Raw genomic sequence first — 27,290 nt, 5'->3', positions numbered from 1 at the left:
GGACAGCAGGTGGGGCTTCTACTTCATGCACCACGACTCTCGGCGGCTAGCTGCAGAGACATTGGTGTGATGTCCCCTTGACAAGTGACACTGTAGGACTTGCACTGGGACCTTCTTTGTCCCTGGGTCAGAAATCTATTTCATCTCGTAATAACACAGCTACTACAGCTCTTTCAGCTAGCGTTAGTGGTAGGGTTCTCCAATCTCTTTTAATTTTTTTAAAATTTATTTATTTATTTGAGGGAGGGGCAGAGAGAGAGAGAGAGAGGGAGAGAGAGAGAGAGAGAGAGAGAGAGAGAGAGAGAGAGAGAGACTCCCAAGCAGGCTCCACACCGAGCGTGGAGTCCAACACGGGGCTCGATCCCACAACCCTGGGATCATGACCTGAGCTGAAATCAAGAGTCAGACTCTTAACCGACTGAGCCACCAGGAGCCCCTTATTTGTGTCTTTCTATTTAAAGTGGATATGGGGCAGGCAGAACATAGCTGAGTCTTGCTTTCTTACTCAGTCTCTCGAATTACGCCTTTCGATTGGGGTTTGTAGAGCATTTTCATCTGATGCCACTGTTGAGTAGAGTCGGCCTTAAATCTATGATCTTGCTATTTTTTGTTATTGTCCATCTGGTTTTCATTTCCCTTTTCCTCTTAATCTGCCTTCTTTTGAATAACTTGAGCATTTTTTATGATTCCATTTAATCGTATCTTTGCTGGTTCCCTGTAATAGTGTGTGTGTGTGTGTGTGTGTGTGTGTGTGTGTGTGCGCTCACACGCGTGCTTTAGGGTTTGTAATGCACAGCTTTAACTTATCACTGCCCATTTTCATGTAATATCACTCCCCCTTGATGACAGTTTGGTAACCTCACAGCGGCACAGCTCCCTCCCTTGCCTGGGGCCTCAGTGGTGCTGTCCCCGTGCATTTTGTCCTTCGTGCGTTAGACGCCCCCCAAGAATGCACCTCTTTCTTCACATCAGGTCTCTGTGCAGCATCATCTTCTTTCTGCCTGAAGGACTTTCTTTTTTTTTTTTTTTTTATGTTTTATTTATTTTTGAGAGAGACAGAGACAGATCAATGCGCAAGCCAGGGAGGGGAAGAGAGAGAGGGAGACACAGAATCCGAAGCAGGCTCCAGGCTCCGAGCTGTCAGCACAAAGCCCAATGCAGGTCTCGAACTCACGAATCGTGAGATCGTGACCTGAGCCGAAGTTGGATGCTTAACCGACTGAGCCACCCAGGCGCCCCTGAAGGACTTTCTTTAACATCTCTTAGTGTTGATATGCTGGTGATGATGAATTAATTATTGTAGCTTCTGTAGGTCTGAGAAAGTTGTTTTACCTCTTCCTACCATTTGTTGCCGGGCATAGAATCATGAATCAACACTTTTCTCTCAGTGCTTTGCGGGCCCTGGTCCCCTCCCCCTGTTGCCCCATTTCCGATAAGGAATCTGCCTCACCTCTCCCTCCTTCTCGTGTGGGTAGCATGTGTCTTTATCTGATCTTAAGATTATCTTGTTATAATCCTCTATAAGCAATTTAATTATGATGTGCCTCCTTCAGACCTCTTAGACTCAGGGTTCATTAAGCATCTTGGACATGCAGGTTTACAGTTTTTAAAAAATCAAATATGGGAGATTTTCAGTCATTATGTCTTCAAATATTTTGTCCTGTTGTCTTCTTTTCTTTCTCTTTCTGGGACTCTGATGACATGTATGTTAGGCCATTTGAAGTCATCCCCCAGTTAACTTTCTGCTCATTTTCTCTGGTCTGTTTTCTCTCCATATTTCATTTTGGATGGTTTCTATTACATGTATTCAAGTCCACAAGTCCATTAAATTTCTCTTTCTCAGTGCCTGATCTGTTCTTAATCTCATCTGGTGAATTTTCATCACAGACCCTGTAGGATTCGTCCCTGAAAGTCTGATTTAGGTCTTTTCCATTTCTTCCCTGTCTCTGCTGAGCATCATCCATGTTCTCATAGCTTCTGGAGCATAGGATACGGTGACAGTAATGACATTCCGTCTTTGTCCATGAGTTACTTCATCTGCCATTTGTGTGTCGGTTTCAACCAATGACATTTCTCACTACGTCATGTGTTTTCCTGCTGTTTTCTGTACCAGGTGATTTCCCTTTGGCTGATAGACATTGCATATTTTTCTTTGTTGGCTCCTGGACGGTTTTGTATTCCTGAAACCATTCTTGAGCTTTATTCCTGGGATAGAGTTGTGTGACTTTGAAACAACTTGTACATTTACGTTTGATTTTAAGCACTGTGAGATGGGATCGGAGTGACCTCAGTCTCGGGCTGATCATGCTCCTCTCCTGGGGTGACGCCATTCTGAATACTCCACACGGTCTCCTCTGCGTTACGAGGCTTTCCTGAGCCGCATGTTACCTGGTTGGAACACAAAGCCGTTCTTGGTTCTGCGTGAGCTTCACGGGTTATTCCCTCTCATTCTCGTTTGGTATTTTATTCTGTACCATTGGGTAGTTCCCTTACATTTGCACACAGTTCAGTATTCAGCTGAAGACTCAAGGGGACCCATTGAGAATCTGCAAAGCTCTCACCCTCCTGCCACAGTTCTTTCTTCTCTCGTGGTCCTCCAGGTAAGCATGAGTCACCTACCCTTCCCGGACTCCCAGGGCCATCCCTTCACACAGGGAGATCACCGGCTTCTCCACCCTGTGCTGAACCCGGAACTCTCTCTCTGCAGACAGCAGTCCCAATACAGGGCTCACCTTGTCAGCTGCACGTACCAGTGGTTTCGTCTGGTGCTGCCTGAGGCCCACTTTCTAAAAACAACTATTCAATATATCTCTCCCTCCACCACAATTCTTAGTTTTATAGTAAGAAGGGTGAATTTGTTCCTTGTTAACTTTGTCTTGGCTGACAGGAGAAGTATGAAAGATTTTAAAGCCGTTGTCATAAATATCTTCACTGAAGACAAATAAGTATGCCTGTAAAAAATGAAAAAGTCAGAAATGTTGGCAGAAAAATCTGAACAATTGCAAAAATTTAGAATTCAACAGTACGATATCAGAAATAGCAAGTTCATGACATGGACTTGACAGCTACACAGAGGTGACAGAGTAAATAATGAATAGAGCAGCAGAAATGGTCTGATGTGAAAAAGAGCGGCGAAAAGGGTAGGAAGATAACAGAGTCGCAGGCACCCTCAATAAGCCCGGTGGCTTCAAAGGAGGAGAGAAGAGGGAGGACGATAGACCAAAATATTTGAAGGAATCGTGGCTGGACCCATCCACGTGCGGGAAGACAGATCGTGCCAAGCAGAATAAGGACACTGCCACAGACACAGCAGGATCAAACAGATGGTCAGCAATGCCCAAAAACAAATATTGAAAGCAAAAGAGGAAAAGTGGCAGTTTACATAGAGGGAAATAATGCTTTGATCAACAGCCAACCTCTTATTATTAGACTCTGTGGGGATCAGAAGAGAATGACAAATGAGAGTTGAGGTGCAGAAAACAAACAAAAAGACCTTTCAATCTAGAACCTTGTATCTTCTATTTTCCCGGTATGTCCCATATGTCCCCCTATATCTCCTATGTCCCCTGTGTCCCCTGTATCCCATATGTCCCTCTATATCTCCTACATTCCCCTATGTGCCCCTATGTCCCCTTAAATCTCCTGTGTCCCCTATATCCCCCTATGTTCCCCATATCTCCTACATTCCCCTATGTCCCCCTATATCCCCTGTCACCCTATATTCCTGTCACCCTATACCCCTATGTCCCCCTATTTCTATGTCCCCCTATATCCCCTGTCACCCTATACCCCTATGTCCCCCTATTTCTATGTCTCCCTATATCTCTTATATCCCCTATATCCCATATGTCTCCCTATATCCCCCTACGTGCCCCTATGTCCCCTGTCACCCTATACCCCTATGTCCCCCATATCCCCTATGTCCCCCTATATCTACTATGTACCCCTATTTCTCCTATGTCCCCCATATCTACTATGTGCTCTATGTCCCCTATATCCCCCTATGTCCCCTGTGTCCCCCTCTGTCCCCTGTCACCCTATACTCCTATGTCCCCCGTATCTCCTATGTCATCCTATATCTACTACGTGCCCCTATTTCTCCTATGTCACCCTGTATCTACTGTGTGCCCCTATATCTGCTATGTTCCCCATATCTCCTATGTCCCTTATGTCCCCTTATACCCTTTGTGTCCTCACTGTTTCCCCACATCCTTTATATTCCTCTGTATCTCCCTTATATCAAGTAAAAATATCCTTAAAGAGTGACTGTTGAAATAGAACTTTTTCAGATTTTAAAAAACGTAGAGAAATTATCACCAAAAAACCTCACAGTTAAAGGAAGTTCTTTAGGATAAAGGAAAGTATACCAGAAAAAGGAAACTTAGATCCTCAGAATAGAATAAATAGCCTCAGAAATGATAAACATACAGGTAAATGTAAAAGGCTACTCATTTTATGTTGCTTCTTCCTCCTAACTTCTGTAAAGTAAGACCTATGATATCATCGGGGGTGTGGAGGGAGGAGCAGGTGAAGCTCGGGATCTCCAGGGCACGGAAACTGCTCTGTGTGGTGCTATAACCATGGATGCCTGTGTGTTGTACGTTTGTCCAAACTCAGAGAACGTACAGCACCGAGAGTAAACCGTGAACTGTGGGTGAGTGTGATATGTGAGGACAGGTACCTCTCTGGCGGGGGATGCTCATAACAGAGGAGGCTGTGCGTGTGTGGGGGCAGGGGGCATATGAGAAATCTCAGTACCTTACTCTGAATTTTGCTGTAAACCCCAAACTGCTCTAGAAAAATTAAGTCTTCAGATAAAACTGTAATATTTCTTCTGAGCTTTATAAGGTGTGTAGATGTGTTGCACGCTGCAGCATGAAGGGGGGGAGGTGTGGCCAAGATGGCCGCAATATGTCTACATCTCACCGGAAACGGTAAAATGTTAATTGTAAGCGGCATCTGAAAAGTTAAAGATGGATATTGTGAACTCTGGAGAAACGACTGAAAATAGAAGCCAGTGGGACAAAAAGTGAAATAATGCAATCCACTTCCATTATATTGGCAGGTTAAAAAAAAAAAAGAACATGGCACATAGAAAACACATTCAAAAAAATTCTACATCTATTCATAATAAAACAAAGTCCAGAGAAGTAGACATAGAATTTCTTTAAAATGATATAGGCATCTACAAAAACCCGACAGCTAACATCAATAGCAAAAGATTAAATGCCTTCTTTGAGAATCAGGACCAAGGTGAAGATATCCATTCTCATTTCTCCATCCAACATCATGCTGCAGTTCTTAGCAAGTGTGAAATAGCAAGACAAATAAATAAAAGGGGAACAGATTGAAAAGGAAGAAATAAAACTTTTTCCGTGGACGGCATGATATCTAGTATAAAGTACTAAAAAATACAAACAACTAAAAAGGCTGCTAGAACTCATAAATGAGTGTAACAAGGTCATAGGATACAAAGTCAACGTATAGAAATCATTTGTTTTTCTATACACTACCAATAAATGATTAGAAATTGACATTTCTAAACTCTAAATTTCTAAATCATAACATACTTAGGAATAAATCATATATACACAGGATCTATATGCTGAAGACCACAAAAACTGATGGAAAAAATAAACTGAGTGGGGAATTTGTCTTAGTCCATTTGGGCTGCTATAACAAAATGCCACAGACTGGGTGACTTCGAAAGAACAGCAATTTGTTTCCCACAGTTCTGGAGGCTGGAAGGTCAAGATCAAGATGCCAACATGGTCATGTTCTGATGAAGGCCCCTTCTTAGTTCATGGCCAGCACCTTCTCTGTGTCCTCCCATGGTGGACAGGACCAGAGATCTCTCTGGAGCCTCTTCTGAAAAGGCACCGATCCATTCGTGAGGACTCCAACCCTATGATCTAATCACCCCAAAGGTGTTTGGGCCTGTTGTTAATTTCTTGAGGAACCTCCATACTGTTTTTTGGAGTGGCTGCACCAGTTTGCATTCCCACCAACAGTGCATGAGGGTTCCCTTCTCTACATCCTCGCTGATACCTGCTATCTTAAGTGTTGTTTTTTTTTTTTTTCAATAATAACCATTCTAACGTATGCAAGGTGACATTATGGTTTGGTTTGCATTTCCCTGAGGATTAGTGATATTGAGCATCTTTTCATATATCTGTTGACCATCTGCATGTCTTCTTTTGAGAAATATCTCTTTGCATCCTTTGTTTATTTTTAATCGAGTTGTTTATTTCTTGCTATTGAGTTGTATGAGTTCCTTATATTTTCAATATTAGCCTCTTACCAGATGTACAATTTGCAAATATTCTCTCCCCATCTGTAGGCTGTCTCTGCACTTGTCGATGGTTTCCTGTACTGTGAGGTAGGTTTTCAGTTTGACTGAATTCTATTTGTCTATTTTTGCTTTTGGTGCCTGTAATTTTGGGGTCATAGCCAAGAAGCACTGTACAGGCCAATCTCAAGAAGCTTTTCCTCTATATTTTCTCGTAATGATTTTATGGTTCCAGGTCTTAAATTTAGGTTTTTAATCCATTTTGAGTTGATTTTTACATGGGGAGTGAATTAAGGATCCAATTTCATCCTTCTGTGTGTGGAAAACCAGTTTTCCAAACACTATTTGTTGAAGAGAGTTTCCCCGTTGTGTGTTCCCGGCACCTTTGTCAAAGGTCAATTTACCATAAATGTGGGGAGTTATTTCTGAGCCCTCTATTCTGGTCCATTGCTCCAAATGTCTGTCTTATGCCAGTACTATGGTGTTTTGATTCCTATAGCTTTCTAGTGCATGTGAAATCAGGTAGTGGGAAGCCTCCCACTTTACTGCCTGAACAACTGTGCTGGTAACTTCTGCACTGCCATCTTGGTTCATATTTATTGTAGGCGTTTGTGGGTCAAGGTTAAGGTTAGAAGGCGGCGATTGTCAGGATGGATAGAAAAATAAGAGCCAAGTATATGCTGTCTACGAAAGCTGCACTTTAAATACAAAGACACAGATAGTTTGAAATAAAATCAAAATCATAAAAACTGGGAAGGGAGAAGTAAATTGCCTCTTTACACCTCTTTGTGCACGTATCATAAATACATCTGTATCTACAATCATACATAAAAAATTTTTTTAAGTTTCTTTATTCATTTTGAGAGAGAGAGAGAGAGAGAGAGAGAGCGCGAGCGAGCCAGTGAGCTTGGGAGCGGGGCAGAGAGAGAGGGAAAGAGAGAATCCCAAGCAGGCTCCATGCTGTCAGCACAGAGACCGATGCAGGGCTTGAACTCAGGAACCGTGAAATCATGACCTGAGCCGAAATCAAGAGTCAGACACAACCGACTGAGCCACCCAGGCGCCCCAGGAAAAAATCTTAAAAAAACTTGCGAACACTTACTACAGGTGAGGGGACAACTGGATACCCACATACAAAAGAATGAAGTTGAACCCTTATCTCACCCCATAAAAAAAATGAACTCAAAATATATCAAAGGCCTATGTGTAAGAGCAAAATTATAAAATTTGTAGAGGAAAACATAGGCATAACCCTCCGTGACCTTGGCTTTGGCAGTGACTTCTTTTTGTTTTTTTTCCATTTCATTGAGTTTTTATTCAAGTTTTTAATTATTTTTAAACATTTAAATCCAAGTTAGTTAACATATAGTGTAATAATAATTTCAGGAATAGAATCTTACACACAACACCCGGCACTCTTCCAACAAGTGCCCTCTGTAGTGCCCCTCCCCCATTTAGCCCATCCCCGCACCCAACACCCTGCCAGAAACCCTCAGTTTGTTCTCTGTATTTAAGAGTCTCCCTCTCTGGTTTTATATTGTTTTTGCTTCCCTTCCTCTAGGTTCATCTGTTTTGTTTCTTAAATTCCACATATGAGTGAAACCATATGATATTTGTCTTTCTCTGACTGACTTCCTTCACTCAGCATAATATACTCTAATTCCATCCATGTTGGTGCACATGGCAAGATTTCATTCTTTTTGATCACAGAGTACTACTCCACTGTATATATGAACCACATCCTCTTTATCCATCCATCAGTCGATGGACATTTGGGCTTTTTCCATAATTTGGCTATTGTTGATAGTGCTGCTATAAACATTGGGGTGCACGTCCCCCTTCGAATCAGCACTCCTGTATCCTTTGAATAAATTCCTAGTAGTGCAACTGCTGGGTCGTAGGGTAGTTCTGTTTTTATTTTTTGGAAGAACCTCCGCGCTGTTTTCCAGAGCGGCTGCACCAGTTTGCGTTCCCACCAGCAGCGCAAAAGAGATCCTCTTTCTCTGCATCCTCGCCAGCATCTGTTGTTTGCTGAGTTGTTAACGTGAGCCACTCTGACAGGTGTGAGGTGGTATCTCCGTGTGGTTTTGATTTGTGTTTCCCTGATGATGAGTGATGTTGAGCATTTTTTCATGTGTCGGTTGGCCACCTGGATGTCTTCTTTGGAAAAGTGTCTCTTCATGTCTTCTGCCCGTTTCTTCACCGGACTATTTGTGTTTTGGGTGTTGAGTTTGATAAGATTTTGGATACTGACCCTTTATCTGATATGTCATTTGCAAATATCTTCTCCCATTCCGTCGGTTGCCTTTTAGTTTTGCTGATTGATTCATTCGCTGTGCAGAAGCTTTTTATCTTGATGAGGTCCCTGTAGTTCATTTTGCTTTTGTTTCCCTGGATTTGGCAGTGGTTTCTTAGGTATGATATCAAAGCTCCAGGAACATAAGAAAAACAGGTAATTTTTCTCCCTTAAAGTGAGAAACTTTAGTGCATAAAGGAGAAAATTAAGAAAGGAAAAGGATAATTCACAATCTACAGCTCAGAATGGCAGAAAATATTTGTGAAGCGCGTATCTGCCGAGCCGTCTGTGGTCCGGGGACCACCCCGTCACCCTTCCTGCTCCCCTCGGAATCTGGCGAGTGGGCCTTGGTCATCTTCCGCGTGGTTAAGGAGTGAGTGCTGGACTGTTGTAATTCAGACACAGTGATTGAGCTCAGAGTCATTTCCATTATCACCCTCAAAGGCCGATTGCCTCGGTGTGCTTCCTGAAGAACACACAGTATTTGCAAATCTCTGAGAACCACGAAACTGTTCACTTTTCTGCGAAGTGTGTCTTCTTATTTCCATTAGTGACCCTTTTCAAGCTGTGTTCAATGGTGCCGCCACCCCCCCCACCCCCCCCCACCCCCGCTCTGGTTTCTTTCTCTGCAAGTGGCCGTGGCGGTTTGGCTCTTGGCTCCGTCTGCCCTACGCTGTGTGTCAGGGCCAACCACTCTGACTCCTGGTGGTGTTTACTTTCTCTGGAGATTTGGAGATGAGCTCAGACGCTCAGCCTGCGACTGAAAGTGAAGGCCGGCTTTTCCTTATCACCACTTCCCACCTCCCGCCCCCTCTTTTCTTCTGGCCTGTCTCGGAGGTATAGAGATTTCTCTTTGAAGAGAAGGTTCTGGAGAAATCAGACAGATACAGAAAGAATGCAACCAATCCCTGCCTTATGCTGATGGCCAGGAGGATGGACGCATGGCGGTGAGTGGTTTTCCTCAGTAGAATGTTAAAAACCCTTTCAGTACTAGATCATTTTGTAGTGTCCCGTGTTTCCTCGCTCTGCTAAGAATCTGAATGATGTTAAGGAGGGAAATTCTTTGTCTCCTAACAATGTCGAGAGGGAGACCCATTTTAAACGATGTTATCAAGGTAACTTCCGGCTCACGATGAATGAGGACCCGGCCCCGTGCCCCGTGAGGTCTTCCGCCAGGAGCATGGGCTCCCGGCAGGCAGCTGTCTGGAGATACAGGGAGAGCAAAAACAGCTCACCTACCGTGGGCCAAACCCCGGGCATAGCCTTGGGAGCCTGGAGTGCTCCAGCAGGACCCCATAGATTGGCACACCTCACCATGGGCTCCTGTAGGAAATCATGAGGGAAAGAGGAGTTGCTGTGCAGTGGCGAACACGACCCTGAGCATAGCTTCTGCTCCCACCCTGGCCACAGGCTCCGTGATGGGTTTCCAACAAGCCCCTCCTCTTCCTTGGCCCTGCTGTCCTCGCTTCTGGAAAATTGAACTGGACACATCCACATCATGTGAGAGGTGCCTATGTGTTGGAGGTGGGCACTTGTCTTCCCTGGCATCAGTGCACCTGCAAGACCCCAGCCCCATGGGTCCTCCCCTGCCCAACTGCCCTCTAGGAGGAGCTTCAGCAGCACACTTAGTGGTTTGAGGTCCTTCGCTGGTGCCATTTTATAGGGCCCCCAGCATTTCCTGAGGACAGGTGGGAGGGAGGCTAGTTGGTTACAGCGAGAGGCGGCACCAGACCGGGAAGGCCAGGCTTGTTCACTTTCACTTGGTTCCCTCACATTCATCAGTGGGGGGCTGAGTGTATCTTGTTCTTCCCAATCATGTGCGAAGTGTATAATTTATCCCAAAGGGATTTTATTTTAATGAGAGGCTAGATCGTAGGAGAGAGTCATTATTTAGATAATATGCACATATCAGGTTAATTTTAAATCAACTTTTAGGTCAATCTATCTTAATTATTCAATTAACTGTTTTTGACTGGGAATTCCAATAATTATATTAGCATAACACGTGGCAATGTGATTGCCTTTTGGATTCTGTTCCTTGCGATGCCAGAGTCAGCTCCTCGGCTCTCACCCTGTGCATATGTTCAGTGTGTGTGTGCATGCTGGTGCTCCCTTTGCATATGTTAAGTGCGTGTGTGTGTGTGCATGCTGGTGCATTGAGGGTGTTTTTCCTGGTTATTAATGAATGCATTTTCTAAAAATTTTTTTTAATGTTTATTTTATTTTTGAGACAGAGAGAGACAAAGCATGAACGGGGGAGGGGCAGAGAGAGAGGGAGACACAGAATCGGAAACAGGCTCCAGGCTCTGAGCCATCAGCCCAGAGCCTGATGCGGGGCTCGAACTCACGGACCGTGAGATCATGACCTGAGCTGAAGTCGGACGCTTAACCGACTGAGCCACCCAAGCGCCCCAATGAATGCATTTTCATGGCACATATTGATATCAGAGAGCCCTGCCTTTATTTAAAAAATTGTTTTTAATACAATTTTAATTTTTGACTATTTTTAGATTTAGAGAAAATCCTGACAATAATTTCTCATATACTTCACCTCCAGGCTCCTTTATTATTAATGTCTTACTTTAGTATGGCCCATTTGTCACAATTAATTGACTAATATTGGTATACTATTATTAACTAAAGTAACACATTGTGTCAGGTTTCCTTGCCTTTTTCCTTAGCATACTCGATCTGTACCCAGAATCCCATCCAAAATACCATTTTCCAGTTAGTTATCACATCTCCTTAGAAGTCTCTTGGCTGTGACAGATTCTCAGACTTCTCCCATTTTGTGGTGATGTTGGCCGTTTTAAGGAGGAAGGTCCCTTAGTAAGGATTTTTCTGTGCTCTTCTCAGGATTACACTGGGGTGGCATTTGGGACACAGACCACAGAAGGGAAGCAGCACCCTCAGCACACCCTGTCGGGGTCCATGCTGTCAAAACAACTCGTCACTCGGGATGTGACCTGGGGCACTTGACTGAGGTTGTGTCTGTCAGATTTCTCCACCGTGAAGGTACTGATTCCCCTCCCCTTACACTGTACTCTTTGGAAAGCAGTCATTATGCATGCAGTGTCTTTCTTTCTTAAGCTGCTTTATTGAGATGTGTGGAGGGACAATTGTGTGCCCCCAGATGTCAGTCTGGGGAGGCTGTGCATGCCATTGGTTACTTGAGCTTGAATTTGGGAGGTCACGGGAAGCAACTTCCCGCAGAGGCCTGGCTGCTCTGAAAGCAGAGAGCGTCAAAGCAGCCGGCTACTTTGCCAGGAGGACGTGATAGGGGTGTGGGGGGCGGGGGTGGGGGTGGGGACAAGCTAAGGAGCCCCTCTTACTCACTAATGCCTGAAGATCCTACACTGAGCCAGAGCCACCACCCTGATTTCCTGGCAGCGTTGAGGCCTCAGGCAGGTGGCCGTCCCCCTTCCCCACGCCCCAGGGAGGAGCTCTCTTCCTGGAAAGGGAGGCGATGTCACCACCATGGAGCCTCAGGCAACATCATCCACCGTCCTGGCTTCCTGGCAGGACTGGGAGAGAAGGCAGGGGCACCTACTGAGCCTGGCCCGGCCCACAGGAATCGACTCTGTGGACAGATTCCCTACCCGGCATATTTAGGAGAGAAAAGAGGTATGCTACGGACCAAATGTTTGTGTCCCTCTAAATGCATACACCGAGACTGAATCCTCCATGTAATGCTGTTAGATGCTGAGGCCTTTGGGGTGATTAGGTCATGGGTTGGAGCTTAGCGCCCTTGTAAAGCAGGCCCCTCACCCCTTCCACCGAGCCTGCACACACACGAGGAGACGCCATCTGTGAACCTCACGAGACACCAGATCCGCTGGTTCCTTGATCTTGGACCTTCTGCCTGCAGACTGGTGGATAATCGTCTGCTCTTCCTAAGCCACTCAGGCTGAGTGATCTGTGACGGCAGCTCGAGGGGACTCACTGTTCGGTGGTAAAAACACACAACGTAAAATTTTCTATATTAGCCTTTTTAAACCAATCGTTCAAGGATAGTCAGCCTATTCGCACTATTGTGTAGGCATCCCCATAGTCCATCTCCAGAATGTTCCATCTCCCCACACTGAGACACTGGCCCTGTTACACACAGACCCCCACCTGCTCCCCCAGCCCCGGCTCCACTGTCTACTCAGTGTCTGTGAATCTAACGATGCTGGGACCTCGTGTGAGCGGATCCTAGTGTGTGTCCTTCTGTGTCTGTGAGTCTGATGACTCTGGGGCCTCATGCGAGCAGGTCCTAGTGTGTGTCCTTCTCTGTGTGGCTTCTTTCACTCAGCACAATGTCCTCAAGTTTCACCCCTGTGGTAGCACATCCCAAGATGTCCTCCTTTCTAAAGCCTCAGTAATATCCCATCGTGTGCCTGTGTTGCTTATCCGCTCATCCATCGCCGGATGTCTTGATGCTTCCAGTTACCAGCTGTGTGAATAGTGTTGCTGTGAACATGGCTGTACAAATACCTCTTCTTCTTTTTTTTACTTTTTAGAGTTTATTTATTTTTAAGAGAGAGAGCATGGGCAGGGGAGGGACAGAGAGAGAGGGAGACACAGAATCCGAAACAGGCCCCAGGCTCTGAGCTGTCAGCACAGAGCCCGACGTGGGGCTTGAACTCGGACATCACAAACGGCGAGATCGTGACCTGAGCAGAAGTCGGACGCTTAATCAACTGAGCCGCCCAGGCGCCCCTACAAATATCTCTTCAAGACCCTATTGCCAGTGCTTTTGGGGATAGACCAGAAGTGGGACTGCTGGATCACATGATGATCTATTGTTAGCTTTTTGGAAAAACAAAAACAAAAACAACCCTACTGTTTTCCATGGCAGCTGTACCATTTTACAACTTCTACCAACAGTGCACAAGGGTCCCCATTTCTCCATGCGGTTGCCAGCACTGGTTGTTCCCTGTGCTTTTTGTTTTTCTGATAGTGGCCACCCTAATGGGTACGAGGTAATGAGGGGCTTGGTTGCCTCCCTCCCTCCCTCTCTCTCTCCCTCTCTCTCTCTCTCTCTCTCCTTTTCTTTTCTTTTCTTTTCTCTTCTTTTCTTTTCTTTCTTTTTTGTTCCTTGTGTGACATTCTTTTGACTTTAAACACAGTCTATGCTCAGTACAGAAACCCTAGAATGTAAAGTTATGAACATCAACACTAAAATACTCAGAGGAACTGACCATGTTTTGGCATCCACGTCCTGGTCTTAGAACCCAGAGAACTGGCCTGAAACATCGCTTGTGCTCATTAGGTTTTGAAGCAAACGTGTGTCCATGACGACTGGTTGGGCATCACTGTTGCAGTTCATGATGGTGGACTGCTCAACATGTTTGCCTCCAGCGTATCTACACTCAAAGTGTAATTATTGATGCATATAAAGAAATGTCCATGGCATCAAAAAAACCAGGGTTCCAGTAGAGACAGAAGTTATGAGCAAACTAGAGATTTCAACAGATTTTAGAAAAGAAAGATGTGTTCAGGATATGTTCATGCAGAAAATCGATGGAGAGACCCCACACAAAATATGCTCATTTCAAGAAGAGATGCCCAGGCTGGGCTGTGACGTACGCCATCCGGTCCACTGTGAAGAGGTGAGAACGCGACCTGTCTCCCAGGCCAGTTGAGTCCAAAGAGCCACAAAGCTATGACGTCATTTGTCTTCAGATTTCCCGGATTATCCACAAATCTGCTTATTCTTGTGCCCAAGTCCACACAGGCAAACACTCAACTGGTCTTGTGACTTGAAGCCTTGGTGTCTTCAGATTCCAAAGATTAATTAATCGGGGTGTCCAGTCGGTTTCCTTCTCCTGGGACCACATATGGGCTGTCCTGCCAGGTGGCCAGAGGCGTCCCCTGCCCGGGGGTTTATCAGTGAGAAACTCCTGAATGAAATGAATTTCCTTTTTGTACAGACTAAACTCTTTAGCCCAGCACCTTCCATCTGCACTGGCCCAAGATGAGCATTGAAGATCCTCATCTGTAATGAATTGCTTGGTCTGCCCATTTTGGTCACAGCTCTCTCGGGTTTTATAAGTAAAACTCTGGACTGTGCAAACTACAGAAAGCTGCATGCTCTCTCTCCCTTTCTCCAGTGATGAGCCCAGGCAGGCAACGGAGTTAAAATGCATGACTTAATTTGATTTTCTTAATGTCCTGCTGGCTAACAGAACTCCCTTCTCTGTGTTATTGTTTCAAATGCCAGGTTTGATTCCAAGACCGAGGTTGGAAGTGAAAGGTGTTTGCAGTAAATAGTTCATTAGGAAGCATTTCCAGCCTCTGTGTGGAGAGCAGCTTTCTGTGGGAGGGGGTTTCAGTTAACTAGGGACCAGGATTACGTTGTGGGCCCACAACCGTTAACTCAGACATCCCTCCTTTCCTCTGCATTTACTTAGGGGTTTTGCCCACGACCTGGGGATGTGTGCCTGCATGTCCCCCCGCCCGGGAGACCTGCCCCCAAGGCTACCCTCTGTGGCAGGTGTTATGCGTCCCACCTGAGAGAGGAGGATGAGCTGCTGGGAATGGCAGAGCCAGACGTCAGCCTGAAGCTAAACTTCAGGAGCCCTTCTGGGACATAGAAGGCAGGGCCCGAGCAAGGGGGAAAGGAAGGGAGAGCACCCTGGATCTTCCTGCCTGAGTGACCGTGGAGGAGGCCCTGAGTGGGTGGACTGGCCCGTGAGGCTGTCCTGGAGGGGAGAGGGTGCCAGGGAGGGAGGGAGCAGTCGCGTGGACACCCGGACCTGCCGAGGAGCTGGGGAAAAGATGCGTGGGGTGGACATGACACCTGCATGAGACAGGCTGCTCCTTCCCCGGGCCTGGGACTCACTCCTGCTTCTAAAAGACAGAAGGTGCTGGGCCCAGGGTGAAGCTCCCAGAGCCGGATTCCTGGCCGGGGAGGTGGGGTTTGCCTCCAAAAGGAAAACCGCCTGGCTCTGGGAGCAGATGCTCCATGTGAGCCCCCGGGTCGCCCTCTGACTCCCCACCGCACCCCCTCCCCCCGGGCACACAGATGTGGGGGCTGGTGTCTCTACACTCATGGATAAGGGGCCTAATGGGGTCTGGAGCGGAAACCCTTCTGCCATCAGCTCCGTCACAGGGAGACACATATGCACAAACACAGCGTCATGCGCGCACACACACACACACACACACACACACACACACACCCATGCATATACAGAAACACACGCCTCTCTTCAGCTTGGGGCCCACAGTCCCCTACTCTGACCTTTACAGTGGAAGGAAACAGAAAAACCACCAAAGTCTGGCATCCATGGCATTTAGCTGATTGTGAAAACTGCACACTCACCCCCGGAAGAGAGTTTCTCATGTTTATCCTTCGGATAACAGTGGATTGAAATCAATCCAATCCCACACGGAATTCATTCTGGAGAATTTCACGTCTCCCCAGACGTGGGGCCCTGCCCAGGGTGGACGTTTGGCCTGGGAGTCCTTTTGTCCTTCTCCAAGGATGTTTTTGGATCTGACTGCCCTTTTCTCCTGTGGGGTTGTCCCTCCTGAAAGAAGAGAGGAATCGCTGGGTGTGGGACAAGAAATAGGACCCTTGCTTCCCAACATACACAGAACCAGCTACACCTGGGCCCATGGCATAAATTCGGGTGCTCTCAAAAACTGCCTGGAATGTGTCAGTGAGTTACTTGCGACGTTGGAGTAAGCATTTCTTAAATACACTGTGAAGAGCTCTAACTATAAAATAAGAGACTAATACTTTGGAATACATTAAAAACCCAGTCAATGAAAATCACCTTAAAGAAAGTGAGGGGGAAATTCAAGATGAGACGCTCACACCAGAAGGAGCGGACACAAAGTGATAGCTGCACTTGCGTCAGCCCCGGGGAGCCACGGTTTACCCCTGTCCTCTCAGCAATCAGGGCATCAGGCAGAGAGGGTGTTGCAGGCCCCAAGGCGGCAAGGTCCCTGGGCGCAGAGGGACCCTGGGATCCGCCTCCTCACGGCTCCCCCCCATGTCCTCGACTGCCCTTCCCGGGACCCAAGCCAGCTAGACACAAGCAGGTGGGTGAGTCAGGCTGTGGGTCTGCTTTGTGGGTGCCTGTGTTCCCAGCCTTGGGGGCGGGTGGGGGCAGGAGGAAGTGGCTCTGAGTCAGAGGTCCTATGGGGCTCATTTTCCAAGACACTGACCTCCCTGTGGCCCCAAAAGTAGGCCAGACAGAGAAAGGCGTGGGCTGTGGCTTCTGACTGTCCCATGAGCAAGTAGACACAGACACAGACAGACACACAAGACAAAGACCTAGATACCCACAGACACACACACAGAGATACATGCAGACCCACACAGACATACAGGCACAGACACACAGGACAGGGGCCTAGATACCCACAGACACACACAGATACACCCAGACACAGGCCCTCAGGCAGAGACAGCAGCAGTCACTGCTCGCTCCTGGCCAATGGCACCCTCTGCTGGGTGGGATCCCTAGAACAAGGTGAGAACTGGGCCCTGTGGGCTCCGGGGCAGCAGGAGGGAGCGGTTCCTTGTGCAGCCCCAGAGCTCACGTGTCCAGCTGCCCCTCTCCTCGGGGACTCCTGCCTCCTCTCCAGGCCCTACTCAAACCTCTGCTCCAAAAAAGCCATTCGGGGCTCCTGCTGAAATCGTTGGTGGCCAGGTTTTCATCAGCAATGGAGAGGGGAGCCTCAAAGGGCTAGTCTACAAGAAGGTGACCTCGGGGGGACTTTGAGCAGCAGGACAGGGCCTTTGGGAGGCAGCAGAGCCTGCTGTGGGCCCGGACATAGGGCCTGGGTCAGAACCCCCAGGCATGTGGAGATTCTGCATCAGCCCGACGGAAAGTTCTCAAGGGGACAGAGGACTTCGAGGGAATCACTGGAGGACAGACTCCGGACCCCTGCCCTCTGCTCCCACAGGTCGTGCAGGGCTGGTGGGGTCTGCCCCCGGTCCCGACAGACCCTCCAGGGTGCAAGTCCGCAGGGCTGGTGCTCGGCCACCCTCTGCCGAAACAGCAAAACAGAAGCGCCTCCTTGGTGGTGGGGGGCAGGGGTGGTGCACGAACTCTGCAGCCCGCCCTGTGTGCTGACAGGTCTTCTTCGTGTGTTTGGGGGAAAATACGCAATTGGCAGCATTTGCCTCTTTCATCTCCTAAGACATCAAGTGCTGCCCATCCCCCAAGGCTTTTGCAAGGAGAGTGATTCCTCAGTCCAGGCTGATGAGAGCCCAGTGGAGCCAGCGGCGCCCAGGGACTGGGCCGGTCTCTCATCAGGTCACCTCTCTGCCGCCCTGTGGCCCCGAGGGTCTGTTAACAGGGTGATGGCTTTGGTGTGGCCCCGCTGGCCTTCTCCGTGGCATCCTGCCTTACTTGAGTGAAGGGAGTGGCAGACAGGACCTGGGCACATCGAAGGTCCGGACGCTTTCCCTGGTGTCCACAGCTGTGTGCCGGCAGGGCAGCGTCGCAGGGCTCACGATGACGAGAAGCAGCTGATGTGCTGACTTGCCGGGTCTCCAGTCTGAGAGCGGCTGCGGCCAGCAGGAAGCAGACCACCCTCCCTCACCCGGGACGAGCCCAGAGGCTAGGGCGTGAGTCTGAGCTTCGAGCCTCGGGCTGAGGGCACAGCCTGTGGACCAGGGAGCAGCTGTCTCAGCCCAGGGCAGCGGGGACATAGCCCTGCCCCTCCTGCCCCGTCCTGCTATGCATCCAGCACCAGGCGAGGGAGGGCCCCTGCTCAGACCCACAGCCCACCCCGCCTGGACTTCAGATGCTGAGAGCCACCAGCCTCCCTCATCGGGGACGAGGTGCAGCCACCTGAACCCCATCCCGGGACAGAGCCACCAGCTTCCCTCATCGGGGACGAGGTGCAGCCACCTGAACCCCATCCCGGGACAGAGCCACCAGCTTCCCTCATCGGGGACGAGGCAGAGACACCTGAATCCTATCCCAGGACAGACCTACCAGCTTCCCTCATCAGGGACGAGGCAGAGACACCTGAATCCCATCCTGGGAAATGTGAGAACCAAGTATGCGCCAATCAGAAGGGCAGAGAGCAGCAGCCTGACAATCGATCGTGGGTCAGATACAGCGTAAGCTCCAGGCAAGGGTGCAGGGCCTTGAGATTTAATGTGTTTCCCCCTCCTCTCCCACCAGGCGCTGCTCACCCCTTTGCCCTTCCTTCTTCACAAGCAGGAGGCCTGGGCGCCTTGGGAAACAAATACATAAGCAGAAGGCAAGGACAGAGGAGTAGCTTCTTGGAATTTGATGTAAAAGTTCAGGCCTTAAGTTGGATAAAGTCAGCGAGAAGGATTTGGGAGGAAACATGCTAAGTGAGAGCCAGGCCCTTCTGCCTCTGTTCCTCGGGGTGCCGAACGCAGCCAGCTGAGAACTTTGCATGGGCCTCTCCAGAGGGCTGCTCCAGGACCAGAGCTGGGAGACTGGTTACACTGCAGGAGAACCCATTCAGGTATGTTCAAAACTCAGGCTTGCTCTCTCCCCAGTGAAGGCCTTTGCTCTGTGGGCCGACAAGGATGACTGGGGCTCCACCCGCCAGCTGGGAAGACCACCAACCCCCTGGGGGCCGCTTCGCTTCTAATGGTCACCCACAGGGGCCTGTTGGGAGGCAGCCATTGCTTCCCACGCTGCCTGTCAGCAGTCTTGACCTTTCACAGGCTGTGGGACGGTGGACGTGTGATCCTCTTGTGGGTGGGGCCAGGTCCCCCTGAGCAGGGGTGTCTGGTGACGGCTGGGTTCCCACTTTGAGTGCAGTGCTGGGCGGTCCGGGATCTACTGAGGCCTTCTTAGGGCCTCAAGGGGAGTCCGCAGCCTAGGGCGGCAGCAGGACTCTGGGAGAGTTGGGGGCTTGACCACGAACACCTCATGATCTTCGAGTCTGGTGTAGACAAATACGCTGAATGAACAAATGGGGAATTGAGGAACGCGTGAGCCAGCGCACGTCTCCTGGAAACCGAACTTGGAATAGGTCGTTTTCACTACGCGTCCCAGGGTCCCTAACAGACCCCGTCCTCTGATTCCCCCTCCGTCCCTGCTGGAGGCCCAGATCTGGCTCACCTGGCTCTGGGTAGGGGTGGGGAAGGCTTGAGAGGGAGGCTTCCAGGTGACCACCAGTCTTGCTGCACTGCGGGGTCTATTGGGGCCCTCTCGGCTGGCACCACTGGTGGGTGGCAGGTCATTGGGGTGCAGGAGCTGGTGCTCACACCCGGCCTGCCCGTGGTGAGCTCGGGGGCCCTCATGCAGAGGTCCCCCGGGTCAGAGGGTAGACACAAGGCTCTTCTAACGGCACTGGGATAAGAGAGGAGGCTCCACTGCCTAACTCAGGCTCTTCCCTCATTGTCGTGTGGCCGTGAGAGCGCCTTTGTCCAGGTTAGTCTTCGCCCCTGCAGACGCCCCTCTTGACATGTTTCCCAGCCTGTGTGGTTGAAGGAGACGACCACATGGCCTCAGGAACCTGTGGGGGCAGCTCGGACAGGAAGCCCCTCGTGGCTCAGCCACTTGCCACTGGAGCCCGAGTCTTTGGGGCACCATCTCCGCTGGCCGCTCTCCCTCTCGGTGCCTCTGAGGGCCGGTGATGTTGCTGCTCGCTGAGCATTAGACTCCAGACAAGCAGCAGTTTTCATGAAGTCCTAGCGGGTTGGTATCAGCAGTGCCACCTGAACAGAGTGGTGCAGCTGGGGACCCCGCGGTGGGGGAGCAGTGGAGCTGGGACCCCCAGCCTCTGGTCTTGACCACTCGACAGGCTTCTGCAGCCTCCCAGGAGCATGTGGCCTTGCTCTGGGCTGGATCCTGCTCTGTCTGAATGGAGCCACGTGTCTGACCATGCGGGCGCCGTAATTCCCAAGAGTCTCCGGGGCCCGGCATGGCATTTGCACACGAGAGAGCCACTTACTGAGCCACTGTGGGGTGACTGACCGAGTGCAAGTACACATGTAGGGGAAGCAAGGAACAGAGACACTTCCCCCCACAACCAAACCCAATGGAGTATAGGAGTGGAAATGAACATCTCCCCCACTTTCTGATTCATGCCGTCAGCAGAAACGTGGCTGTTCAAGCACCACGCTGGAAGCAGCTGCCATATGCTCACCCGGCCATCCAGCGCCGTTCAGCAGTGCTCCCTGTCAGAAGAAATGGTGACAGGTGCTGGTGGACCGGGCGTCTCTCTGCAGGGAGGAGATGCCACTGAAAGCCAAGTCTGATTTGCTCTGTGATATAGAACTTCTACATAAGCGTAAAAAGTAACTAGCTCAGCTCTTTAAAAAACCGATTTCTTGGCGATCACAGCAGCTAGAATTTGAAATGGGCTACATGAGGCAGGGCGCCTTCTAGGGGTTCAGCTGGACTAGTCTCCCTCGTGGAGCAGAGGGGGTGCGTGCTGCCCTCCCCTCAGTCTCATCCACACGGCCCATTCGCCCCAGGGCAGTGTCCAGCCACAGGCCTGGATGACGAGGGGCAGAGAATGCTGGTGGAAAAAGAAGGTAATGAGCTCCTGCGGGGAAGGAGGCAGGTGCCTAAGCAGTGCCAGGACACCCAGGTGGCCCGGACTGCCAACCCAACCCTCACCTGTGGCGGGTTCTATTCGGGCCTGTGAGCCGGGCCCGGGCTGTGCCCACTGCACAGGCGGGCAGATCCAGAAGCGTGGGATGGAGCATGTGGGCCTGAATGTGATGTGAATGTGGCGTGTTTCTGCATGTGGGCGTGTGTGAGTGTGTGTGAATGTGCACACGTGTGAATGTGCTGAAGGCAACCATAGCATTGGTCTTGGGTTTTATTCTAGGCTGACCGTATGCCCTCACTTCCTTGGTTCCTCATCTGTCCCGGACATCATGGGGAGAAGGCAAAGGATGGGTGGGGCGGTGCCTGGCCATGTGCCAAGCCACCCAGAGATCATGCCCAGGGCAGATGTCACCCCGGCAAAAGGAGCAGCCTCCACAAGGCCTGGTCTACGCTGGGCCCCAGGGGCTGTAATCACAGCCCTGTGCTTCCTGTCATGCTTCAGCTTCCCTGTGGTCTCTCTGGATAGCACAGCCACACCCACACCCACATCCACCCCCCTCTGGCTGCAGCCTGCAGCCCCGTGGTTCATGCTTCTCTGAGCCCAGCCTGACTCTGGTTCCCTCTTAGGACTGCTTCTCCTTTGCGAGCATTTTCTCCTTTTCTCTTCCTGACATGCTTTGCTGCATCGTCATGCAGAATTAAGTCCAAGATGATTTCAGGCAGGTACTCCCAACCCTGAGACAGGTTTTAAAATAGCGACAGGATTAACATCCCACTTCCCAGCTGAGTGCTGTGAAGACTCTGCGAATGCGTTTTCCGTTTGCAAACTTGCTAACGTAAATCCCACAGGGAAAAGGAAATTGCTGATCTATTTTGGAGTGCAAGTATTTCCTCTGATGGGTTTGCTTCCTTTAGAAGGGTCCAAATAAAGCTCTGCACAGATCCCTGCTTGTTTCTGCCCTTTTGCGAAAATTGAACGTATGAATCTCCTCCGTGGCCTTTATTGATCAAGGCCAAATCACAAAGATCAGTTACCACTGTGGAAAGCAAGACAGAGTCATGAAGCATGGCAGAAGGAGACCACGCCGTGGTCAGCAATGCGTCTGATTGGGAGACTGCTGGTCAGGGGGAAGTTGGGCTCTTCAGGGTTCCCGTGGATACCTTTCGCCTGCTCGCTTCCTGCCAGGTCCTGCTTTGCCCCAACAGCAAAGGCAGGCAACGTGCCGCTCACTGTGTTCACGGAAGCCGATGTTTGTCTCTTCAGCTGTGATGCCCTTTCTTGCCCAGGCTTCCTGAATCGCCTCATCTCATCTCCGTGGACATCTTTGTCCTCACACATCTTTGGTTCCCGTGTGGTTAGTCCCAGATGGGTAGGAAACAAGGCGGAAAAGGACACAGGACCTGACACTTCCCCGCAGTCTCTTGGTATGGAGCTACCAGGGGATCCTGTGGCTTTTAGGTGGGAGAGCCGCTATGGGCACACACATGGGGCACGGTCCATGAGAGCCCCTGGGGTGGCCCCAGGGCATGTGTAGTTTTTGGAGATTTGTCTGTGCAAATGCTCAGCCAAGGGGCAGATCGCAAGGCCTGCTGGGCAGCTGCTTGGAGTGTGGAAGCTGAGGGAATGAGACAAAAGGTGTGGCACAGGTGGGATTGGGCCACGAGCCCCATGGCACCAGAGAAGGGACAGTTGCGTGTGAACCGTTGGGCTGACATCCCTGCATCGAGGGTGCCAGCAAGGCCTCTCCACGTGGGCCTCAGACTCCGCCTGTCCTGCTCGCCTGGTCTTCGCGTCTTCCCGCTTCGTCCTTGTTGACTCTAGTCCCAGCAGGACAGACTCTCCAGGAAGACCCGCCTGAAACCGGTCTCTCATCTTCTTGGGAGAAGGGACTCCTCCCACTCACCTTGTGAGCATGTGCGCTCACTGTGTGCTCCGTCCATCCTGAGAAAGTGTAGCATGGATTCTCTCCACAGGAGGATGTTTACCAGTCCTTTATCAGAAGAGAGGACAAGGCCTCAGGTGGTCAGGAGCTCCGACAGAGGTGGGGTGGGCTCCAGCCCGGCCTCCGCCTCCATCGGCTGCAAACCTGCCATGCACCTTTGTGAAGGTGTCTTCTTCACTGATTAAGGAGGCGCCTCAGCTCCCCTTGGCCCTGGCCTCATCCTTCGAGCCCATTCCCAGGGTGCATGGATGGGGGAGGTTCCGTTCTACCAGGAGAGCCCCAGGGCCCAGCCACCCCGTCTGGCGCAGTTCAGGGAGCATCCCGTCCAGCCTCAGATTCTCCCTTTTCTTCTCTTAGCTTTCTTTCTGACGACACTTTAGATTACTTCTGTAATTCTTCTAGATTTTAAGCCCCTTGGGGAAGGGACCCAGTCTCTATCACTTGGATACAAACTCTAATATCTTCATCACGTTAAGTGATTACTGGGCTTAGCTGTGTGCGTCCTGGAGGGCCTGATGCTTCTGGCTCATCCTCATATGACGACGTGAGTCAAACCCAAGGCTTGTCTCTCAGTGGGCCCTGCAAGTCCGGAGGGCCAACACCCATCCCTGGACCCCACATCAGAGGTAGGTCAGGCCTCGGTGAGTCATGTCAGCTCTCAGCACTCCAGACTCTTCGTCTGCTTGAAGTACAACAGCACCCGCTTGATGAGGCTGGCAAGAAGGACAGATTATATTACAGTCATTGGTAGAAAGTTACAAAGCAATTAGTTCATCGTGAGTACTCAAGAAATGGTACGAAATAAATGTCACCAATTTGTGTTCTTGAACGGAGTTGGATTGCGGTCATGGCCCTCTGCTTCTGGAATGGATGAACATATTGGTGTTTTCGCTTTTTTCCTTTGCCCTCGTATGATGCCAGATGAGGGATCCGTCTTTTGGAGCCTCCACATTCTCTCTGCCGTCTAAGCCACTGATCAGGCTCTCTGCAAGCCTCGGAGCAGCTCAAAGATGAGACGATGAGATGAGACCTGCGGTTTCTCCAGGATGCAGAGGAAAGAGCGGGACACCCAGGACGAGCCCCGCTGGGATGAGGCAGCCTCGGGTGGAGGGAACCAAAGGCAACCCCAGCTATGGAAGCGGGGTGGCCACCGGGGTGGAGCAGGGGGAATGCCACACCTGTCCCCGGGGCTGTGGGTTTGCACCCAGTCCGGACAGCGCACTCCTGGGAGACGAGTGCGCCCCCAGGAGCCACCCAGGGCTCTCAGAAGGTCCCCTCCAGTCCTCAAGAGTGACCTTCCATTCCAGTGCCAGCAGCTCAGACATGACATCTCGGGGAGTTGGTCTCTACTGGGCTATCTCATTGTCTGAGAGGTCCTCTGTCCCCAACGGGCTCCTGGTGACATGGCCCCTGGGTCTGTGCTAGCTGTGTGTGCACATTTGCCCGTACCTAAGCCGTGAATGAGCGTGAGCCGTGAGCACGGGTGTGCGATCTCACTCTTCTGGGCCTGGTGATCTCCATCAGGGCGGGGTGTCCAGGGATGCCTCACTGGCCGCTGGCTGTGCCCCAGAGCCCAGAACAAACCCGGCAGTGTCTCCGTCCACACTTCTGATGGATGAATGGTGTTGTCAACATTAGCATTCCCCCTGGAAGCCGTTTGATGCCCTAGTGTCTGTGAATCCGCAAATCAGTCCTTTTCTGCTGTTTCTGGTCATACTTAGCTTCAGATTAGCCCTTGGCGATTTGGAACCTGTAGGTGCCAGTGGCTGTGTGTCTGATTGCCGCCGGCGTGTGTAGTCATGGGAAGTGTGGCCAGACGTGGGAGCTGAGAATCACAGTGCAGTCAGCTGCCCAGCTCTGCCTTGCGTGGCCTGGGGTGTGCAGGTCTCTGGGCATGCTGTCTGTCACACCAGCCTCCCAGTGGGGGCCAAGGAGGGCAGATAGGAGTGGGGCTGTCTTATGTCCTCTCTTACAGGGAAGATGGCTCTTCAGAATCCCTTCCACTCACAGCTGTCCCTCAACCTCTGGGTGCACAGTGCACTCACCCTGGACCATCAGCGTCTGAGGTGTCACCTGGGGGGCCAGGGACCCAACACTGCCCATCACAGACCGCTAGTTCTGGCCACGCTGAGAGGCTGGAGGGTGCCCACGGCAAAGTCCACTGAGCCCGACAGCCCCGAGGGGAAGCAGCTCTCAGCTCTGCCTCCCCTCCTGCTCCTGGCTGTGTTGGGCACGGGCCACCGCATCGCCAAGCACAGAGGGCAGCATCACACGGTGCCCACCACGGAGGGTGCCCCCAGAACTGGGCAAGGCGGAGGTCCCACCTCCCCGGGAATTGTGCTGCCCAGAGCGCTGCACAGCCACACCCACCTGTCTGTCAGCTCACCTGGTGTCTGCACCACAGCAGAGCTGAGGGAGGGGGGCTCTCCTCTAAAGCAGATGCCGTGACCCTATCAGGGCTGCAGGGGGCAAGGGAAAGGGCTCCTCATCACTAGTGGTGTTCGAGCCGAGATGTAGGTGGTGTGGGGCAGGGGTAACAGCGAACGTGGGTTCAGATCCTGACGCCACCACTTGTTAACCGAGGGTCAATGGGAAAATCATTTGACCTTCGTCATCCCCACTTCCCTCCTCTGTAAAACAGGGTCGCTGTTGTACCTCCTTACGGGGAAGTCATATGAGAAGGTCTTTGTTAAGTACTCAGGACAGTCCCAGGTCATGGTGAGCTCCCCATCCACACTGGAAAGCAACTGCTCTGTTTTCATTGCTGCAGAATTGTCGTCAACACTGTGGAGATGCTGACGTCAGGTGCTGACATCAGGCTTACAGTGTCTGGCATGATCCCCCCCGACCTGGGGGTTGCACTCCATCCCTCCCCTGCCCCACCTGGTCTCCTTCTGCAGCCACACAGCTCTCCTTGCTGCTCTGCAGGTTCACCATACAATTCCCACCTCAGGACCTTTGCATGTGCTGTGCCTCTAGTGGGTGCTCTTTCCGCAGGTCTGCACTTGGCTGGTTCCTTCCCATCAACCAAGTGACCCCTCCTCACACGGCCTGACCTCAACCACACCCACTCAAGAGCTAGAGCCCCTCCTGCACTCACCCCAGCAGCTTTACAACCTGCCTTGCATTTGTTACCTTACCTTACAGGGCTAATTTAGGTTTCCTCACCAGAACATGAGCTGCAGGAAGGCCATCACTGATTATGTTTTGCCATAATGCAGGGTATGTGGTGGGTGCTTGGTTCATCTGTGCTGGGTACACTGAGTGAACTCAGTGAATGAAGAAATCATTATTATTTGAAGATCTTGACTACGTTCTTGTTCAGGCACAGCACCCCCCCCCCCCCCTCCAGCCACCCGTCCTCACAGCTCAGCGTCAGCTCTCTGCTCCAGAACACATACCCTTCAGAGTCTCAGTGGGGACCTAGTTAGCTTTTACTGGGACTCCGATTTTAAGCAAACCAGTGAGTGTACCCTTTAAAGATAACCCGAAAGCAGTTCTATTCTCATGGGCATTTGTGTCCACAAATTATAGAGTTCAGCTATAACTGCACAGCTGCACTCAGAACTTAGTGCTTAAAAATGGCTTATCCACACATGTCCTTTGCTGGGCGAAAATAGCCTCTCAAAGTCACAGGGTCAAACTGTGTCAATGTGCAGGGGACCTCGTTGTGTGTAGAGGACAGAGGGAGCCTGCATGTGCTCAAAGCCCCTTCCCTGAGCAGCAGGTCTAGCTGGAATCAAGCTACAGGGGTGTGTCATCGGCCCTAGCAGCACCCCTGCACGAACCTGGGGTGTTGCTCAAGTCGTCTGTAGAAGTCAGGGACCCACAGACAGGGGCCTGTAATAGATACAAAGAGGTAACTGATAAATTTAAATTTAATCCCTGCTCTGGCCACCTGGGTGGCTCAGTTGGTTAAGCATCTGACTCTTGGTTTTGGCTCAGGTCATGGTGTCACCGTTCGTGGGTTTGAGCCCTGCATCGGGCTCCTGCTTGGGATTCTTTCTCCCTCTCTCTGCCCCTGCCCCACTGGTGCTCGCTCTCTCTCTCTCTCTCTCTCTCTCTCTCTCTCACAAAAATGAATAAATAAACGTGAAAAGCAAATTAAATCCCTGCTCCCAAACAATCCCTATCGGAGCAATTGATACTTAGACACCTAAGGTTACAACTTCTAGATTATTAAAATTCCTGGGAGGGGTGTTTCTGCCATCGTTTCTGTTTAGTAGCTGTCATACATTTGCTCTCGAGGAGTGTGGCTATAACCGGCA

General features: G+C 50.5%; 1 long non-coding RNA gene across 11 annotated transcripts in view; it reads left to right on the top strand.

The window, feature by feature from the left end:
- Positions 1-26,993, top strand: part of LOC125154124 (uncharacterized) — a 59,383-nt gene extending 32,390 nt beyond the window's left edge. For 9 of the 11 annotated variants that reach the window (XR_007147690.1, XR_007147683.1, XR_007147687.1 and 6 more), the window contains one exon: positions 18,722-26,993. This is a non-coding gene — a long non-coding RNA (uncharacterized LOC125154124). Of the gene's footprint in view, positions 1-11,441; positions 13,184-18,721 lie in introns of those variants that run through there. The other 2 variants (XR_007147691.1, XR_007147685.1) reach the window with 1 other exon arrangement.
- The last annotated feature ends 297 nt before the right edge of the window (positions 26,994-27,290 follow it).

Source organism: Prionailurus viverrinus, chromosome E3 (genome assembly GCF_022837055.1).
Source record: "Prionailurus viverrinus isolate Anna chromosome E3, UM_Priviv_1.0, whole genome shotgun sequence".
Taxonomy (NCBI): Eukaryota; Metazoa; Chordata; class Mammalia; order Carnivora; family Felidae; genus Prionailurus; species Prionailurus viverrinus.
Note: the sequence above shows the minus strand (reverse complement) of the source record. Positions and strands in the feature narration are given on the sequence as shown.